General features: G+C 33.6%; 1 pseudogene across 1 annotated transcript in view; it reads left to right on the forward strand.

Annotated features, from left to right (window-relative positions):
* The window catches only part of LOC144374188 (transport and Golgi organization protein 1 homolog), a 117,977-nt pseudogene that overhangs the window by 91,576 nt on the left and 4,390 nt on the right, over nt 1-22,011 (forward strand). The window contains exons 21-37 of the transcript XR_013433659.1: nt 7,296-7,427; nt 9,736-9,757; nt 10,681-10,769; nt 11,012-11,089; nt 11,177-11,287; nt 12,371-12,442; nt 12,622-12,726; nt 13,370-13,492; nt 13,591-13,696; nt 14,703-14,758; nt 14,847-14,937; nt 15,109-15,247; nt 19,976-20,077; nt 20,940-21,000; nt 21,116-21,151; nt 21,228-21,295; nt 21,415-21,515. The product of XR_013433659.1 is annotated as a transport and Golgi organization protein 1 homolog (transcript). The remainder of the gene's footprint in view (nt 1-7,295; nt 7,428-9,735; nt 9,758-10,680; nt 10,770-11,011; nt 11,090-11,176; nt 11,288-12,370; nt 12,443-12,621; nt 12,727-13,369; nt 13,493-13,590; nt 13,697-14,702; nt 14,759-14,846; nt 14,938-15,108; nt 15,248-19,975; nt 20,078-20,939; nt 21,001-21,115; nt 21,152-21,227; nt 21,296-21,414; nt 21,516-22,011) is intronic.

Raw genomic sequence — 22,011 nt, forward strand, 5'->3', positions numbered from 1 at the left:
AAGACACAAAGAAGTCAAAATTAAAATGATTGAAAAAGGTATCTCATGTTAAACACTAGTCAAAGGAAATCTGGAGTAGCTACATTAAACCAAAAGAGGTTGTGGGGCAAAATATATCATCAGGACTAAAGAAAGTTATTTCCTAATGATAAACGAATCAGTCAAGATTATATAATAAACCTAAATGCTTGTACTTTTAATATTAGACCTTCAAAATACATGAAGTATCAAAATTGATAGAATTATGAGGAAAATGATGAATCCTATAGATTACATTTAGAGATTTCAATATCCTCTCCTCAGCAATTGGCAGAAAACGAAAAATAAAAGTAAGGTTGTAGAAAGTGTGAATGACATAATCAATCCATCCATTTGAAATTAATTGACATTTATAGAAAACCCCCAAGGAGCTTAGTACACATGGAACATTTACCAAGATAAACTATATTCTGGATCTTAAAAAAATTATCAGTAAATATAAAAGTATTCAAAGTCAGGCAAAGCTTATTCTCTGAACACAATAATGAGAAATCAATAATGGAAAAATCTGGAAAATTCTCAAATATTTGAAAACTTAAGTGCCAGGCTGCTATCTGCTATCTATCTATATCTATATGTATATCTGTATCTATCTATCATATATATATATATATTTGGTATAAATGAACAACACAGTACATTTATTTTTATGTGGTGTTGAGGCAAGCACTTTACCACTGAGCTACAACCTTAGCCCCCACTGCTAAATATTTTTTTAGTCAAATAAATCAGAGAAGAAATTCATATTTTGAGTTGAATAAAACTGAAAACAACATATCCATTTGTGCAATGTCACTAAAATGTTATTGGAAAACTTATAGCACTACCAGGCCCAAGATAGCTTTATTAAAAAATAAGTCTCCAGTCATTGACTTAGTTCCTACTATGAGAAACTAGAAAAGGAAAAATAAGTTAATCTCCAAGTAAGCAAGAAAAAAAGATATAATAAAGACCATAAGTCAGTAAAATTTTAAAAAAAGGAAAATAAAAGAAAATCAATGAAACCCAAAGCTAGTTCTTTAAGATGAATAAAATTGATCAACATCTAGTGAGGGAAATAAAAGAGGAGACACGGGTTACCAATATTCGCAATCAGAGAAGGGATATCACTACAGATTTCACAGATACTAGACTGATAATGGGGATATTATGAACAGTTTATGTTAATTAACTTGACAATTTAGATGAAATGAAGAAATTTTATTTAAGCCACAAATTGCAAAAGTTCACTCAAGAAAAACAGACAATTTAATAAACCTTGTTGACTATTAAAGAAATTGAAGGTATAGGTAAAAACCTTTCTTCAAAGAAAAAAATATAAGACCAAGATAGCTTTATTGGTGATCCAATTAAACCTGTAAGGAAGAAATGATACTAATTCCTAATAGTAGTAATAATACTAAACCCTTGTAGAATATTAAAGCAAGGAAATAGTTCTCCTATGAATCCAGTGTTATCACTACACCAAACCAAGACAAAGATATAATAAGAAAAGAAAACCACATACCTCTCATGGGATCTCCAATGAATCTGTACAGAAATTCTAAACAAAAATTTAAGTCAAATACAACAATATGTAAAAGGAAAATACATCATAGACAAAAACTAGACGGATGATGGGGATTTATATCAAGAATCCAAAATTTATTTAACATTTGAAAATCAATGAAATTTACCACATTGATGTACCTAAAAGCACAATCTTTGTGTTTAGCTCGAGAGATACAAAACAAGCATTTAAAAAATATAGCAGAGGGGGGAAATGTTGGGGAGTAATATTGGCCAAATTATATTGTTATTTTGTGTGCATGTACAAGTAGGTGACAATAAATCGCATCGACATGTAAAAAAAAAATCAGCCCTGATTATTATTTAAAAAAATTTTTTAGATGTTGATTAACTTTTATTTTATTCACTTATTTCTATGCGGTGCTGAGATTTGAACCCATGCTAGGCAAGTGCTCTACCACTGAGTATCAACCCCAGCCCCTCAGCATTGATTATTGATGTAGAAAAACAAACAACAAACTAGGAATAGAAGGGAGCTTAAAACATCCTCTGAAAAAATGCAGCTAACCTCATACTTAATGGTTGATGATTGAATACTTTTCCCCAAGATCAGAAACCAAACAGAGATGTCTACTCTCATTACATCTATTCAGCATTGTACTGGGGTGCAGTAAGGAAATAGCTAGTATACTAAGGCAAGAAAAAGAAATAAAATGCACTCAGATTGGAAAGGAAGAAATAAAATTCTCTTTCTTTTCAGATAACATGAATATATATAGATACAATCTGGTATGATCTAGAAAAAAGCTATTGTAAGGTTGACAGATAAAATTTACATCTAAAAGCAATTATATTTTCTATATATTAACAATGAATAATTAGAAATTGAAATTTTAAAGATTTCCATGTACAATAGAATAAAAATATGAAGTATTTAAACATAAACATGGCAAAAACTAAAATGTATATATTAAAAACTATAAAATATTGCTGATAGAATTTAAAGAGAACCTAAATGCAGAGATATACCTAATTTATGAGTCAGAAGACTAAGGTGTCCATTCATCCCAGTTTAATCACCAGAGTCAACATTATTCCAATCAAAATCCCTGCAGAGTTTTGTAGAAAATGACAAGCTGATTGCAACGTGGCTTCAAGACTTAATCTAGGGCTGGGGATGTAGCTCAGTGGTAGAGGACTTGCCTAGCATATGCAAGGTCCTGTGTTCAATCCCTAGTACCATACAAAGAGGAAAAAAAATATTCTAAAGCTACAGTAATCAGGATTGCAGACAAAACATATTGAAACAGAGCCAAGAATTCAGAGATAGATACACAATATATATGGCAACAGTCATTGACAAAGATGGAAAGACAAGTAGAGAATGGAAAGTTTTTTCAGCAAATGGTACTGAAATTACTGCATATTTATATGCAAAATATTGATCCATGCCTTGCATTAGACACCTGAATTAACTCACAGACTTAAATATTAAACTCAAAACTACAAAACCTCTAGGAAAAAAAATAAGAGAAAAATTTTTGTTGAACTTAGGTTTGGCAAAGATTTCTTAAATTTGACAACAAAAGCATTAAAAAGGATTTGACAATGTGGGATTCATCAAACTAAAACCTCTGTAATTCAAAATACACTTTGAAGTCAATGAAATAGACAAAACACAAGCTGGGAGGAAATTACTGTAAAGCATTTATCAAGACTTGCATCAAGGATATATGAAGAACTCTTAGAACGCATTAGAAAAAAATATAGTCCTGTAAAATAACACTTCATCAAAGAAGATAAACAGATAGTAAATACATTAAAAATGCTTGACATAATTATCAGGGAAATGCAATTTTGAAGCATAAGAGTTACCACTACACACTTATTAAATATCTAATATTAAAGACAATTGTGCTGAGTGGTTGGAGAAGAGATGGAGGAACTGGATGGGTACACATCTGGTGGGGATATAAAGTGCTAGAATCACCTTCTTAAAAAGGTAAACATACACCAGTCATATCCAACCATTCTTTTCCAAAGAAAAGATAAGTTATATAGCAATAGGAGGAATTTTATATCAGTGTTCTTGGCTATTTTATTTGTAAAAGCCCCAAACTGGAAAAAAATCCAAATGTCTATCAATAGATGATAGACAAATTGTGGTATGTACATGTAATGAAATGCTACTCAGCAATAAAAATAGATGATAGATAAACTGATGTAGATGAATCTCAAATTATGCTGAATAAGAGAAGCCATAGAAAATGCAATATATTATCCCATACACATAAAACTTGAGGAATACAAAGCAATCTATTAAGATAAGACATTTTGCTGGAGGAATGGGAACGTGGGGGGCAAGAAAGAGGGGTGACAAAGGGCAAAATTACCTAGAGAATGAGAATATTTTTGGAAGTAAAGGATGTGTATATTATCTTGATTATAATGGTGATTTTATAATTTCATGTTAAAATTCATCAAATTGCACACTTTAAATACATGTAATTTATTGCATGTCAGTTTTACCTCAAAGCTATAAGTAATAATATATTCATCTTTTTTCATTTTCTAAGATACAAATAGTATTCTATAAATATTTTTCTCTACTTCATTTTTAAAAAATGTATTCCGGAAACCAGCTCTTAGCAGTATTTAAAATTATTTTCTTCTTTGGTTTATTCAACAACTTTCATTGATGACGGTTGTTTCAGCCTTTTGTGACCATCTTGTATTGTTATAATTAATGCTTGAATAACATAGTTTTGTACATACAAGTTTTAAACATTTGTTGTTGTATTCCCAGTATCTTTAGAAATTAGGGCTGGTGGACTATAGCTCAGCAGTAGAGCACTTGCCCAAGATACCCTTCCCCAGCACTGAAAAAGTTAAAAAAAAAGTGGGATTGTTGAGTTAATAGGTAAATATATAAGCAGTTTTGGGAGATGTTGCCAAATCTCATTCATAAGGGTTGTATCATTTTGTATACTTATTAGCAGTGTCTGAGAATTTGTATTCCCCCACATTCTCTCACCTACTGAGTATGTTGTCAAACGTTTGGATCTTGCCAATGCAAGTGAGAAATGGTGTCTTGGTGTGGTTTAATTTGTATTTTGTTCATTATGAGCTAAGCAGAGCATGTTTCCATATGTTATAGCTATTTGCATTTCTTTTCCTGAGATCTGTTTATTTCTTCAGCCCATTTTTGTATAGGTTTGCTGGCCATTTTATTTATAATGTTCTTTATATTTCAGGAACATGATTCTTTGGACAATAATATGTTGCAAATATTTTTTCTCAGTTTGTCATTGTCAAACTGCGTGTGTGTGTGTGTGTGTGTGTGTGTGTGTGTGTGTGTGTGTAGCAGGTTTAGATACAGCCAGGAAAGATTTTTTCAATGAGGCAGGTTTTGCCCACTCATAATACATAGAAAATTTCACTTAATATTTTCTAGTACTTGTTTATTTTCTATTTTTACATTCATGTTTCTTATCCATTTGTAGTTTATCTTTTGAATAAGTAGAGAAAAATCCAATTTTATAATTTTCCATGTGGTAACGCTACTTATTAGAAAGTCTACTTTCCCCAAACTAACTTTTATTGTACCCCAAATGTCCAGTTGGTTCTGTTTCTGGATTCTCTATTCTGTCCCACAATCTCTATGTATTCCTGGGCTTGGACGAGGGTACATGAATTAATTATATAGTCTGCCCTCCCTGTACCCTTCATTGCTCTTCTTTTTCAGTGCTTTCCTGCTTATTCTTGTTCTTTTGAATTGACTATATTCAACTTGACGACAGATTTTTAAAGATCCACAGATGTTCATTTCCTCCCCAAGTTAAATGTCCCCAGTTTCTTCAATTTTTAGCACGTGCTTTTCGGGCTATTCATGATTCTGTTCTTTTCCACAAGTCATGCAACCCTAAAATGTGGCATCCAGAAATGAAGCCACCGGCGTGGGGTGATAATGACATGATTCCTTAGGGTTAGGCTTTTTTAAAAAGAGTGTCATCCACAATTGGAGAAAGTAACAGGACTAGAGTGAGCAGGGAAGGAAAGCCCAGCAGTAGTCTTTTAGAAGGGAGCAGGAGAAGCTTCTCCTCTTCTGTCTGCACTTTTGGGCCAGGTAGGTACCTGGTGTCTCAACACGTTGACAAAAGGGTTTTGCTCTGGGAGGGGCTGGGAGGCCTGACTTTCTCCTTTTTCCTAGTCTCTGCCTATAATCCCCTTCTGCTAGTTCCCTGGCTTCCTCCAGGGCCTTCTAAATCGCCGGTCCTCTCCTAGTTCCGGGGACAGGTGAGCCTCTTTCCTTCTGGAGTCCTTTCATTTGGACTCTTCCGCTTGGCTCTACTGGCGCTGTCCCCCGCCGGGCTCCGCAGTTGGTTCTTCCCGCTCCCCGCCACGCCCCTCAGCATCCTCTGTCTGCTCACTGCAGTCCACCCAGGGGCTTTCTCTGATGACGGGTTTCACGTGCCTTGGGCGGAAAGCGCCTGTGGTGGAGGAAGGCAAAGTTCACTCCCAGTACCTGCCCCCTGCGCTGGGTCCTACTGAAGTAGGAAACGGTGAAAGAGAGGGTCCTGTGCTGTTCTGCAGGGAAGCGTCGCTTCCACTCAGCTGTCCCTACACCATGGACTCAGTACCTGCCACTGTGCCTTCTGTCACTGTTTCCCTGGGGGACCCAGAGCTCCTGGGACCCCTGTCGGGTGGCTGAGTTCTGGCAGAGTGGGTGCACTGACTGTCGTGGCGACGGAGAAATGGAGTGTGTCAGGCCCAAGGCAGGCAGGACGTGACTGTATGGTTAAGCGAGGCCGGTGAGAGTGTACTTGAGCTTTCCCCACTTGCACTTTTTTTTTGACGGAATAGAGGTGACAACCTCATGGTATGTTCTGAAATGCAGCCAACAATCCAAACAGCTAATGTTACTACAGGTCTTTTCCCTAAGGAGACTGCTGGGGAATTGGGCCCAAGTGACAGTTATCTCCTATTACGTGTAGAGGGCGGTGAAAACAGGGAAGAGTAGGCAGGTGTTTACTGCACTGCCTTTGAGCAACCATTTAAAATTAGGCTCTGAATTTTATAGAAGGATGTTAAATTCAGAGAAGTTTATCTAAGCCAGTTTTCAAGAGTTGTCTGAAATTACATGTCACGTATCTGTATATAAGAGTGGAATGGAAGTAAGATTTAAAATCTTATACATATATCGTCATTGTTTTTATTTGTTGCCATAAAATTAATTAGTTCTTTCATATATTTAAGTTTTGTCTTAAATGAATATTTTAAATTATAAAAACCAGGTTATCTAAGAGAAAAGAATGATCCAGAGGGATTCTAGCCAGGTGTTAGACAATGTGATGATATAGGGCCTGTTACAAACTGGAAATGTATGCTCAATTTAAAGTATTTAGATTCGGGCTGGGGTTGTGGTTCAGTAGAGCGCTTGCCTAGCATACATGAGGCACTGGGTTCGATCCTCAGCACCATATAAAAACAAAACAATGTGTCTACCCTAAAACTAAAGATACATAAATAAATATTTTTAAAAAGTATTTAGATTCATTATACTTGAAAACACTGGAAGCAAACAAAAAATATGAGACTGCCAGTATCCTCTCTCTTGAAGAAGCTATTGGAAAATATTGAGGAGGTGGATTTCTGATGAGGAAGTTGGTTTAGAATTGCCATGATTCTTTGTGACTGTTTTGTTATGAATTTAAGGTTTCCCATTTCTTCTAATTTGTCTGTTTAAGCTGTTTACTACATTGCCTGATGATACTCAACCTGGGCCTGATTTTTATGGACTACCATGGAAGACTGTAGTATTCACTGTTTTCTTTGGGATTGTATCCTTTGTCATTTTCTCTTGGAGGAGAACTGCTCTTGTGAGTAAATTAACTTACTTATACCTTAGCACATAAGCACAAAGATTATTTTATATAGTCACTGCCCCCCCCTTTTTTTCTTTTTCAATTGCTAAAACACAAAATAGTGGTTTAAGTCAAACTAACATTATAAAATAATTTAGTGTGGGTGCAGTTGATAGAACTGGTAATTCTTACAGCCATCCTGACCAGTAGTTTCATATGTATCAGAAGTCTTAAAAGTGGGATAAAAGAAGGGATAGGTTAGATAAATATCCTTTTATGTAGCATATATGTCTAGTAATCTATCTTAAAGAAATAACTATGCTTTGAAGATTTTGGTAATGTTTTTCAATGGAACAGTGTATTAGATTGAAGACTTAGCACAACATAATTCATTTAGGGGTTATTGTATGTTCGATTAGTGGAATAGTAGGCAGATTTATTTATTTCAAAGCTTTGAGCTACAGAAAATGCTCACAATTAAATGTGAAGTGGGAAAAAAAGCAGAAACTAAGATTTAAATGTTGATGAACTGTATGTTAATATAAACATACAAACAGGGGGAAATGCTGCAAAGAAATACAGTAAAATGAGAAAAAGGAGATGATATAATTTTTCCAGTCTTTTATATAAATTTTTCCCAGATTTTATGATTTGATCATATGTACAGAAAATACCTTTTTATTTGGAAGTATAGATTATGTGTTGTCCAAAAATCCATTAAATGTTTTGTTCATTAAGGTTTTTTTTTTCCTGAGCAGAATTAGTCTATCTCTGTGTATGTGTGTACATATATGTATAAGTGTGTGTGTGTGTGTGTGTGTGTGTGTATATATATATATATATATATATATATATACACACACACACACATATATATATATGCGCTTATACATACTTATGTTTGTACTGTAGGTCATTCTGTTTCATAGTTATTTAACATAATTGGAAGAAAATTATTTTAGGTAAATGGACTTTGCATATGAAAAGCCTAACAGTTAAAGAGGCCAAAAACATTGGATACAAATCTTTTCAAATCTGAGTGTTCTTTTTCTGATTTCTTAATTATTTCAGACATATCATTGTTAAGATAAGTTTCCTCTCCTTGTACAATTGAGTGTAAAATCTCTTAAAAAGTATTCTCTTCTTAAATAGAAGAATTGTTTGCCTGGATTCCTGTGAGGAATTTTCTAATCTCATTGAACTTTTTCTCAGCTAAAAGTAAAAAGGAAATAGAAGGATAAAGAGAAGGGAAAAACATGAAAACATTTTATATTTCTCTCTCTTGTTTCTTTCATTTCAAGAACCCTGGTACCTGTTTCTCTTTTCACTAGGTTATGTGGGATGTGGTTCCTAGCTTGTTGCTCCTCAGTTTCAGCATTTGACTTTAAAACTTTAGTCTCCCTACCTTAGATGACTGCTTTTATGCTACTTCCCATTTTCCTCTGTTGTCATTTTGAGTAAAAGGTTAGCAAGGCTATGACATTAAAGAAATGTTCATTTTTTCTGTGTTGGAGTTTTCTGAATGCAATTTCCTATTACGAAGATCCCCTGGATGATCCGTGGACACATCTGAATATCCCATCACCATTTATAACATTTGAAAGGACAAGTAATATGCTAAGTTACAAAGAAATTTAGTGATGTTTTAAAAAAATTTCTGCTTAGGTTTTATTATCAGGTAGTTTATTGCTGTTTTTTGGAAACGATTGTTTTTGTCCTTTCCAGAATATGTTAATTGTCATTTTTCTTATTGCTTGTGCATTTTCTTCAAGCAGTCTTTCCTTTCAGATTTCTTGCTATATATTTAGTGGTTTGCAGAAATAAGATGATGTAGCCTCTTAGTTTCTAAATTCAGCCAATAGCCAAATTTAAATTGGAGTTCTAAGATGTTTTCTGGTGAGTGAAAGTGGCATATCTTAGTACAAAGATTATGCATTTAATATTGTTTCCTCAGATTTCTTTTGAATAGTCATTGTTTCTAGGCTTTATCCTGGTTATTTAGAATTGTCAAGTAAATGATTTTGAGTATACACACACACACACACACACACACACACACACACACACACATACACACATCTTTGCTGTGAAATAAGGTACATATCTTAGTGTTTTTATGTCAGAGGCTATTTATGAAATATCACTACCAATTAAATTTAAAAGGCTTGTTAACCTTTACTTATTTTTAATCCTATAAATTATTATCCTGAACCAGAATGTTATTAAATTCTCACTTGGTTATGATTCTGACTGTTGTTTTAGGAATGCTGTTTCTATTGAGCAGATGTTTGACATCAAATTTAATCTTTTTTCTCTCTTCTAGGTAAAAGATAGAGTATATCAAGGTAAATTTTTAGGTTTCTTAAACTTGTAATAACCCTTTGTATTGGTGTTTGATGTGTGTTTTATGTATGTTAGAAGTAGATTCAGTGACTTTTAATGTCTATTATCTTTTTTACCTCCTGAAAATTTTACTATTCCTAGGTTGCTAGCATGGATAATAGAGTAGATGATGATGGTTCCAACTCTGAGATAGGAGATAAAGAGGAGGAACAAATTGTGGATAGGGAGATAATGATAAGTTTTAATTTGGGGAAGATTAACTTTGAATATTGATGTAATGCAGATGTATTACATTTGAAGAGTATTTCTATGCTAATGATTTAATCATGCATTAAGTAATTGAGTAGATAATTTGAAGAATGGTAATGTGAATCAGTATGTTTTCATTTCTGTTTTTCTTTGCAAAGAATTAAATGATTCCATTTTTGGAAAAGAAAGTGTTTTGAGAAGGGGGGAATATCAAGCTACAACACTTTACTGTATTTCCCATCTGTGAAATAAGCTTAAATTGAAATATCATTTTGGATGAGAGGGGTTCCTGGGATTGAACTCTGGGGCACTCTACTGAGCCACATCGCCAACCCCCTATATTTAGAGACCAAGTCTCACTTAGTTGCTTAGTATCTCGCTCTTGCTGAGGCTGGCTTTGAACTTGGAATCCTTCTAGCTCAGCCTCCTGAGCCACTGGGATTACAGGTGTGCACCACTGCACCCAGCAAAATATCATTGTTCTTATATTTTTCTTAAATTCTAATAATTTTTATACTCTTATTGCTAATAAGCATAGATTGCTTTTTAAAAGCATAATAGTTATGCTAAGAAGTATTTCCTCATAGTACCATATAACATATCTTTGCTTTTAGTAGATTGAGTAATTGAATTTCATTTAGTGATTGTAATAATCTTGTGTATTTCCCCCTTTTAGTCAATGAACAGCAAATTTCCAAAAAGGTGAACAATTTCATGAAAGAAAATGAAGAACTAATGCAGAAATTGTCAAATTATGAACAGAAGGTATAATTATTTTTTTCTTTCTTTCTCCCTTGGTTCTAGCTTGAATCATTCCTACCTGTTTTAATTTAAAAATCATATTTTAAAATTTTTGTTTCATTATTTCCTACAAATCATCCAAATTCTAAACAGTCATATGTATTAAGTACTGCTTTCTTCTGGAGAAAGGGTCACTTGTCTGGAAGTAACTTGTATGGTAGCACTATAATTTGTGTATCTTAATTCTGAATGCTTTATTTACATAGATGAAGGAATCAAAGAAACAGGTCCAAGAGACCATGAAACAAAATATGATTCTTTCTGATGAAGCAACTAATTATAAGGTAAAAATCCCTTCTTTGGGGGGAATTACATTCTAAACTCAAAAGTAAATGTAATGAGTGAGTAATCTTGACACCTTTTTTTTCCAGGATAAAATGAAGCTTCTTGAAAAAGCTAAAGAACTTCTGGATGAGGGAGCTAAAAGTCTTCATGTTATGTTAGAATCTGAGAGAGAACAGAAAGCTAAGAATCAGGACTTGGTAAGAGTTTTGCTGCTAAGTATTACTGCAATTTGGCTTTTGAAATATTTTGTAAAATTGGTTAAGTTGAACTTAGTCCAGCTGTTAACTAAAGTAAGATTAGGAGTCAAGGAAGTTGAACCCACTTCTGCCCATTTTGTGGAACTTTTAAGTACTGATACAACAACTTAAAAAATTTTTACTTACATATTTCATTTTCAATTTCTATAAGTTTCTGTAATTACATAAAAGTTGCAAAAGATGGTAGAGAGTGTGTTCTGAAATATCCTACCCCCAAGTAAGCTTGATCACCTAGCTGAGGTAGTATTTATCAGATTTCTCCACTGTAAAAATTCTTTCCAATCCTTTTCATATTGTATTCTTTGGAAGTTACCATGCACAGCCCACAGTTAAAGTATGAAGAGTTACAAGCTCAGGATGCAGCTCATGGTAGAGCACTTGCCTAGCATGCATGAGGCCCAGGATTCAATCCCAGGCATTGCAAACAAAGATTGCAGATTTATGTCCACTTCCTTAAGGAGCAAGTATCTTTATAATTTTTTTGGAATTCTTCTGTATGTGAGATTAGTCTATTCTTCCTTAAATTTTATCATTTTTTACTTATGATAAGAAAATTTTAAAAATGATCTTGGGAAATTTTTTTCTCTATCACTAGAAAAAAAATTACTAATTTGAACTGGTTTACTTGAAACAGTAATTAATTAGTTAATTTTCTATGCTTTAAAACATTTTATTTACTTATTGCATTATGATTTTCTATACTTTGAACTTTTTTTCTGGTTATCTCATAAACAGTAAGGTTGTGGATGCCATGAAATATTTATGACTTCATTTTTCCCTCATCTCTTTCAGTTTTTGATTTTTTGCTTAGTCCAAAGCTGGATCCCCTGCATTTACCTGAAATGTAATGGGATGGCTTGACAAAAATTTTGTTGTGTTTATCTTTTTTAGTATATATATGTATGTGTACGTACACACACACACACACACACACACACACACACACACACACACACACACACACATATCAGTATTTCTACTGAAATCCTAATGCATATTTTGTGTTCTGTTTTCACCTGGCAGATAATGGAAAATAAGAAATCTATAGAGAAGCTTAAAGATGTCATTTCAGTAAATACTTCTGAACTTTCAGAGGTAAAGCTGCCAACTATTGCTAACGGATATTAGTACTACATCTTAGTTTTGTTGCGGACCAAAAATTTGAGGTGTGCTAAAATGTGCAAAAAATGAGAACTATATGATGTCTTGTTTGGGAAAGTATAACTTTGTTTCTTCTTTGGAATTAATTCACTAACTGTAGTGTTTTTCATTAGCTTCAAATTCTCCTTACTGAAGCTAAGCTTCGTGAAGAGAAGGTGAAGTTGAAATGCTGTCAGCTTCAGAAAGAAAATACCATGCTTAAGAAGGAGAAAGAGCAGGTAAAGAAAATTTGATGTCATACATAATGTAAACTAGAGAAGTGAATATCATTATCTTGTATCTTTCTTGGATCTGTTTCTGAGGTAAGGAATTTTCATGTAGGACCTTTTCTAGATATGCAAAGTTTAAACAATGCTCCCCAAATTGAGTGCATATATATGGTCTCCATCTGTTTTGGATTTTTGGATTATTGCTTTTCTTATCAAATGTCAATCAGTTATTAACTTGCATAGCCTCAAAGAAACTTTTTAAACCAGAAAATTAAGTATTTTATGATCCTCTTTTGAATAGTTACTGATTCACCGGCCAAGGGAAGATTACATGATAAGGAATCTAAATTTAGGAGACAGTCATATGTGCCCAGCCATTCCTGCTGGAGATAAATTATTTGAATTGGCAGCAATTTTCTGGGGAATGCAATAAACAGGCTCAACTTCCTGATAGCTCTGATGTTCTTACTGCAGCTGTGAGAGTTGGGGCCACTCTGCCCTCTTCCTTAACCAAGGTCTCAACCCCCTCGATTGAGGCAGGCCACCGAGGAGTATGGCTCTCTATTTCTTTGTCTAAGTCTTGTAGTCCTGATATATCCAGTGCAGAAACCCCTCCCTAACCCATGGGAATTCATGTGTTTTGACTTTTCAGTTGCAGCAGGAAGTAAAAGACTGGAGTACATCACACGCTGAGCTCAGTGAACAAATGAAATCATTTGAGAAGACCCAGAAAGATTTACAAGTAGTTCTTAGTCAAAAAGATGATACTATTAATGTAAGTTTATACTCCAAATACATGTTTCATCTCATGAATTCTCCTGAAATCTTCTGAATTAAAATCCAGAGTCTTCCAACCTTTTGCTTCTTTTCTAGGCTTTGACTAATCACATTACACAGTTGAATCGGTTTCAATGTGAATCTGAATCTGAGGATCAAAGTCGAGATGAGTCAGATGAATTAACCAATGGAGAGTTAGCAGGTAAGATCAGTCTCAGGGAGGTTGAATCCTTTTTTGCTTTCCTGTCTTTAATTAAGTATACAGATGCCACTTTTCAGCTGGCTTAATTTTTTCTTAAGCTTCAGGGTTGTAGACACATATCACTGGATCTATAGATATGTCTGTTGCATTGGCAGAGGTGGGTTGTTGGGGTATAATGTAGCAATAGGCATGTGAAGAACACTGACTTTTTCTATCCTATTGAAAACTAGTAAGTACACTGCAGCTACAATAGTCATATCCTATACCTCTAAGTATTGAACATTGTACAGTAAGAGAAATTTATTTCTTAACTTATGCAGATGATACTTGATTTTGATACTCATCATCTCTATGGCTCTGTGGTTTTAAGGTCCACAGTCAGTCCGGAGGCAGTTGGAACCATAAACTAAGGCTGTGAGAACAGAGGCTAGAGACTATCAGAAAGCTAGAGAGGGAGTGTAACAGTGTTTACTGATGAGGAAAATATTTCCAGATGTTTTCTCCCAAGTTGGATATTGCTTACATAGCAAGTATTTCAAACCACACCTGGTAGTAGATTCAGGGAGAAAATAGAGGATTGAATCTTTCTAAACAAGACACTTATTGCCCAGGTGAAGATAGATCTGAGAGAGAAGAAAAGCTTTTATCTTACAAGAATAGCATAGATAACATTTTAGTTGTGCAAACTAGAAATTCACCTTTTTTTTTAAGACAGACACAGTACTTTTATTTATTTTTATGCTGAGGATCAAACTCAGTGCCTCACACATGCTAGGTGAGCACTCTACCACTGAGCCACAACCCCAGTCTGAAATTCACCTCTCTCTCTTTTTTTTTTAAATCTAAGCTTGCAATTCTCTTAAAAGTCATTAGTCTAATCAGTATAATTATTTAATTGATTTTTTTCTTCCAGTGTTTGAACACAATCATTCTTTAGTTTAGGGAAGTTAGGAGAATATAGAGTTAAAAGTAAGGAAAGAAAAAGCTAAAGTCTTTTGTTTTTTAGGTGATCGGAACGAGAAGATCAAAGATCAAATTAAGCAGATGATGGATGTCTCTCAGGTATAGTTCTTTGTAAGAGTCCCATAGTACCTGTGAATTCTTCCTGTGCCTCACTTTTAAGAATACCTCTCTTTCCTGCAATTTTTAGACAAAAACTACAATATCAGTAGTTGAAGAGGATCTAAAACTTTTACAACTTAAGCTAAGAGCCTCGATGTCCACAAAATGTAATCTAGAAGGTGGGTTCTTCTTGAGAAGAAATTGCCATGTTGGAAAGACTTAAAAATTTATTGGAAAGATAAAGAATGGCTTCTTGCTTTCATGCTTTTTACTTTTCTTGGCACTACTCCCTCAAACAAGTTCTTAAGTCCTTGTACACATATAGAGATAAGCTGTTTTATTCTTTACAGACCAAATAAAGAAATTAGAAAGTGACTGCAATTCACTACGGTCTTCTAAAGTTGGACTGGAAGAGGAATGCAAAACTCTTAGGCAGAAAGTGGAGATTTTAAATGAACTCTACCAGCAAAATGAGATGGCACTAAAAAAGTAAGATTTCCATTGTTTGTTATTGTTATCATTGTGTGAACTAACAGATAATTTTATCTAGTAGAGATTTGTCTTTTTTCCTTTGTGTTTTGTTTCCTATAAGTTGCATTTTTCTTTCCATCATCAGTCTTAAGAGTCCTGAGGTAGTTGGAACCATAAACTAAGGCTGTGAGGACATCGTAATCAATTGTCAAATTCATATGAAGGCAAGAAGTGGTAAACTGGTATTAACAGTCACTGATGTGGAAATACCTCTCAAAGATCTAGACCCTTTCTATGATCCCACTATTTATTTTAATTTCCTTTCATTGTGATTAGTTATGTAATTCTAATATTTTGAACTTGTATCTCTAACTCTGGACCTTTAAAAATACTGAGTGTTTTGGAATGACATGTTTTAGTAGAATAAAAACTTCAAAAAGGAATAATATTTACTTATTGATGGTACAAGTTTTGGACTTGAGTATCTCAGATGTTCACACTAAAAATTGAACTGTGGAAAGGATTTTAGGAGTTACGATTACAGAAGTACTTGTTTGTAGTATATATTTATATATTAATCTTCTCAGTGTGGAGCTAGTTATTTTTTGGAAGTTCATTTGAAATTTTTAATCCACAAAAATACTTGAATTCTCTAAAAATAGTTTTTTTGTGTGTCAGATTTTATTTGTTTGCACCTGATTTATTAACAAGATATATATATATATATATATATATATATATATATATATATATATATATATATATATATATACAGACCTTCTTATAGACTTAACTATTTTTAGGTATTTTGACTTCTGTTGCCTAATTAATGCATTAAATATTGAAACCTTTCCATTAACTTTTCTAAAATTCTGTGATCTCCAAGCGACCTTTTTAGAATCTCAAATTTTTGTTCAGGCCAGTTCTAAATGCCTGGCCTGTTTCAAAGAAACATTTCTCATTTTATCACTTTTTTTTTCAAAAGAACACTTGTTTTCTCTGTCCCTACAAGTAATATGAATGACCTAAATGGCAATTAATTTTCTTTGTAATGCAGTTAAATTGTAGCACTATTTTCCTCAACTCCTCCAAAATTCATTCAGTCATCATCTGTGGTTTGTACTCTTTTTTTCTCATTCCCAGGTACTATGTTAGTTCATGCCTGTGTCATCTTTTCTGTTTCTAACCTAGGTCATCTGTCTTCATTCTCCATTATTTATATTTTTATATAATTTATTTCAAATTCTTAGTAATTTTCTCTATAGCCACTTGAGTGGACTTTCTAAAATATAAGTCTGTCCATGTCAATATGTGCCTGTGGTTTATGAAGAATTTGCTTTCTATTTGATGACCTGTTCTTTTTTTCTTCCTTGTATCTTTTTAATAGTTTAAATATTTTTAATTATTTTCCTCATCACCTGTATAAGCTTGATGTAATCATAAATTATAATGGAATTATAATTATATAATTATAATTATAATTTTATTCATCTTCTCATAATTTAAAGGCCTTGGTATATATTCTGGATTTAATAAAAACCTGATAGAGATTAATAGGTTTATTACTTGTTTTTATGGGCTTTAAGTAGCTCCTGAATCAGATAACTGTTGTGGCATCATATGTTAGTACTTCATATACTGTGAACTCCACAAGACATTCATTCAATTTATACACATATTTAAAGTTTCTGTAGTTCTGCATTCTACACTGTTGGTTTCTTATTTGAAATTATTTTCATTCTATTTGAACATTGTCCTTTAATGATAGATTTGATTAGTGTATCAAAGTAGTACAAGGATAAACAGAGAATAGTATTTTATCCACTAAATATTGCTACCTTTATAATCTGTATTAGGTTGACATGAACTTCATGATTAGAGTTAAAACCAGTTTCCATTTTTAAAGGATCTTTCTTTTGGCTACTGAATTTTGACTGTTACTTAGTTTTAGCAATTTGAAAATATCCAATTAATTACCATCTGTTTTAATTTAAGGAGTCCATTATCATTGTTGTTTGGTCTTATCTCCCTCCCCTAGTTCCTGTAGTCATTTCTCTCTTTTTTTAACAGTTGTATTGGGAAGTGCCTAGGTGTAGTTTTCCCCACCCCACCCACTTTTTCCTCTTGCAGTTATGTTGCTTGGGACCATTAAACATTTCTTGAATTTTCGAGTCTTTTTCTAAATGTTGATTTTACCTCATTCTCTCTTCTGATTATAATAATGCATATTAGAATTTGATTTCCCCTGCCTCCTACATTCTGGATTTACTTCTTCTGGATATTTTCTTCTGACCTGTCTTAAAAGCGGTAGGATTTATTTTACTTCCCAAATCTGATGTTAAAATCATTCATTGAGTTTAGGATTTTAAAAAGTTCAGGGTTTAAAATATTATTTTAGTTGTAGATGGACATAATATTTTATTTTATTTTTTATAGGATTTTTTTAAGAGAGAGAGAAAGATAATTTTAATATTTATTTTTTAGTTTTTGGCGGACACAACATCTTTGTTTGTATGTGGTGCTGAGGATTGAACCCGGGCTGCACACATGCCAGACGAGCACCTTACTGCTTGAGCCACATCCCCAGCCCGACACAATATTTTATTTATTTTATGTGGTGTTGAGGACTGATCCCAGTGCCCCACACATGTGGGGCACGTGCTTCACCACTGAGCCACAACCCCAGTCCTATTTCAGTACTACAGCTCAAACCCAGGACCTTGAGCCATGTGCTCTACTATTGAGCTACCTCCCCAGACTCCTTGCTCTTTCTCATAAGGGACTAGTGTCTTACTGCTTTCCAAGCTATCTTTAATCTCATCATTCTGCCTCTGCCTCCAAGTATCTTCAACTGTATGTAGGTCACCACACCCAACTATTTCTTGGTTTTATAGTTTCTAATCCTTTGACAAAATTCATAATCTTTTTTTTCCTCTTTTGTGGTGCTGGGGTTTGAACTCAGAGCCTTGTGCATGCAAGACAGCACTCTACCAACTAAACTATATTCCCAGACCTGAAATTCATAATCTTGACTTTACTTTTTTGACTATATAAAGCACAGTGATTTTAAAACATGTGCGGTTAACCCCATTAGGTGGTTTCCTTTTCTGTGGGATTTTTTCTCACAGAATTTTGTCTTATGGAGTACCTGGTCAGTTTTGATTGGCTAACATTGTTGTGATAATTATACATGAAATTTGAGGACTAAGATGAAGTTATCTTCTTATAGAAAAGTGTTGAGGTTACTTGAGTAAGATTGTCACTTCAAACTTAGTCAGCAATTAAGATAATTCAAAAATGACTTGTCTTTTCAATGTTTCAGTATTGTTACTTTTGGATTTTTTGCCTGTTCATCACTTAAGTGTGCAGTACTTTCTAATCTAAACTCAAAGGCTAGGGCTTTTATTAAGGGTCCCTTTATTTGTAGCCCCAAACACTTCTTTTTTCCTCTAAGCCCAGGAATTTGATGAAGGCTTAGTTCAGACTCATTATATCTTTGTGTTATCTTCAATATGTGGGTAAACCTAGGAGAAAAGTACCTTAAAGTGCCAGCTTTACTTGTAATTCTGAGATTCCTTTTTCTAATGGATCTTGGCCACATACATATATCTTCACTGCCTTTTTAGCTTGTATCCTTTCAAACACAATTTTATATTCTTATAAAGATGTTTTGATTGTTCTTAGTGCTCTCAGACTAACTCTTTGGTAATTGGAAACAAAATTCTCTCTGTCCTTCAAGATTCAGTTTTCTCCATATTCCTTCTTAAGCCAGTGGGGAAAATTATTATATTCCTTTAGGCGTCATTTATACCTGAAACAGTGAGCTCTTTTATTCTTTAGCATCTTACAAGGTAACTAGTATATTATAGCCACTCATAAAATACTTGCTGAAGAATTAAATGAGAAGCTATATAAGAATATATAATCCCCTTTTTCTATTTGGTATCAATAATTCTTTTTTACTATAGTTCTTCTGATTTATGGAAAATTAAGTTTCAAGTTAATTATCTTTTGAATTGGAACTATGGCTAAAGTAGTACAAGGATAGCAGAAAATAGTATTTTTAAAATCATTAAATGTGGCTACCTTTGTCTCAGTAGATGAACATCTTGAGTTTCATGATCAGAGTTAAAACTTGTCAGTAGATAATACTCTGATCGTGGGTCAGTTTGGCTTCTTTTTCTGGTTGACAGACATTATCAAAACTCAGATTTGTCTTTTTGCTTAATTGCAATTCTTTTGAAATATATATCTAAAGTGTGAAAAATGTTCTGTGGCTAATTGCATAGCTAAAAGACATATTCTAGAAGATTTTTTCTTTGATTGACTATATCTTTATTATGGTACCAGTCTTGGATTGAGAAAAGAGTTCCTCCATGACAAAGATATACTTAGTGTCCTACCCATGGCAGAAACGAGAAAAGAATTATCCCTTGCTTTATCCTAATATGTTTAATTATGTTTGGTTTATCAGTCCTGATCTTCCACATTGAAGTAAAGTGAGTTTTTATTATCTTACACACAGGAGACTTGCCCTTGGGGCACATGTTGTTTTCACATTTATTTTATTTACTGGTAAATAGAGAATTAAGAGGAAAAATTAGAAAATGTAAGTGATTTGCCAGAGTTTGATTTACTAAATTGCAGGTTTGAATTCCTATTTTATGTGCCTAAGCATTTTATAGAATTGTGGGAAGTGATATTCACAGAGAGAAACTTTTGATTTGATAACTGGCTTTATTTTAGGAAAGTGAGCCAAGAAGAATATGAGAGACTAGAAAAAGAGCAGCAGCTGTCAGCTGCAGATGAAAAGGTGGTTTCCGCTGTACAGGAAGTTAAAAATTACAAGTGAGTTCAGTTTCTAAAGGAGGGTGTCAATGTCTAATAAACTAGTGGTGGCTTTCTTTTTTAATCTTTTTTTACATTATGTAGATAGAAGAAAATAGCATGGAAGTATAAATAACGAGAGGATATGAATACATTCAATTCACACAGGAGAAAAAATAAATTTCAACTTTACAAATGAAAAATGTTAACAAAAATTTACTTATACCCAATGGACAAGACCATAGGGAACTTGGTCAATGCAAACAGTTCTGGGGGTTTTGTATGTTGTAGTAATTCTTTAAGAAATCAGTTTGCTGTGTGATGTATCAAGACCCACAAAAGTGTGGCATTTGATAGACCTTGGAAATCTTTTATGGATAAAATTTGAAAAAAAGAAAAAAAGTTTTAAGGAGGAAGATATTTCTAGCAGAATTACTTGAGAACACACTGATGAACAGTTAAGGAAATTATAATTTATCATTCAGAATCTCTAGCAATTAAATGATAAAGAAGTTATTAGTATTGGGTCTTTATTTTATTTATTTATTTATTTATTTTTGGTGCTTTACTACTAAGCTACATCCTTAGACCTTTTTTTTTTTTTTTTTTACTTTGAGACAGGGTCTCAGTTGCATAGGTTCCCACTTAATTGCTGAGACTGACCTCGAACTTGTGATCCTCCTGCCTCAGCTTCCCAATCATTGGGATTACTGGCATGTGGCATTGCACCTGGCCTGTAGTATTAGTTTTGATCACACTGGATTCATATAACTATAGAAATGTTTTTCTTATGTATGATAAAGTCTTTAAAAGTATAGCTGATGGAATAAAGGGAAAATGGTCAGAAATGTTTCAAATGTTATTCAATTGTTGTAATTCTTAGGCGGAGAATTGAAGAGATGGAAGAAGCATTACAGAAAACCAAGCACTCGTTTAAAAACCAGGTAGTAATTAATACTGTCCTGTAGTTGCAGAATTTCTTGATATCTAATACAGACAACTATAGGCTATTATAATGAGTCCCTAAAAACATATTTTTTAATGTATTGTCTTTTTCAGATTGCTATGCATGAGAAGAAAGCTCATGATAATTGGGTAAGATTTTTTCCCCCTTTTCTTTATTTTGTGCATAGCCTACTGATACTGAATTTGAATATTTTCTCTTTAATAGCTCAAAGCTCGTTCTGCAGAAAGAGCTATAGCTGAAGAGAAAAGGGAAGTTGCTAATTTGAGACAGAAGTATGTGATTTTGGTATCTTCCTATATGTTTTATAGTGTTTTAAGGTTATGCTAGATATTATCTATGAAGGAATAGATTGCTGTTTCATAATTCAGTCCATTCTTTCTCAATATTCAAGACTATTGGAAATGACCCAAAAGATCGCAGTGCGTCAAGATGAACCCGGGATTGTAAAACCTATGCTGGGAAGACCAGATTTACAAAATCCTCCTCAGAGAGGTAGGGGGCACTTTGTAAAAGGAGCTATTTTATTTCTTGGTGCAGAATGTATGTAAATTACTTTTTATTTCTGTGTGTAATGGTTATGAAATAATCTGAATGATTTGCTAAAGCAGGAGGTGAGGGTTGGTGTCAGGGAGAAGGCTGCCTTAAAGTAGTAAGGTCTTTAGGTCCACTGAGCCATAATGGCTCTTTTGGTCCATCCCCCATGAGTGGTGGAGAATGTTCCCCTCCACTGACAGCAGAGCCAGCTGGGAGACCTCCTTCTGCTACTCTTAATCAAAAAGATATGCCTAGAAACGGATTTGGTGAGCATTCACATGTTGCTTTATAGTAAACTGCTTCAAGGTTTTTTTTTCCCCTTTTGAATATTCTAATGAAAACATTGAATTTGGGCCTGTACAATATATAGAACATAATTTCTTACTTTATCTTAGTGAATGTTTTCTGGAAAATCTGTTCTAGAATAGAAAACATTTTTTTTTTCCTGGAGGTC

This window comes from Ictidomys tridecemlineatus, unplaced genomic scaffold (assembly GCF_052094955.1).
Source record: "Ictidomys tridecemlineatus isolate mIctTri1 unplaced genomic scaffold, mIctTri1.hap1 Scaffold_61, whole genome shotgun sequence".
NCBI classification, from domain to species: domain Eukaryota; kingdom Metazoa; phylum Chordata; class Mammalia; order Rodentia; family Sciuridae; genus Ictidomys; species Ictidomys tridecemlineatus.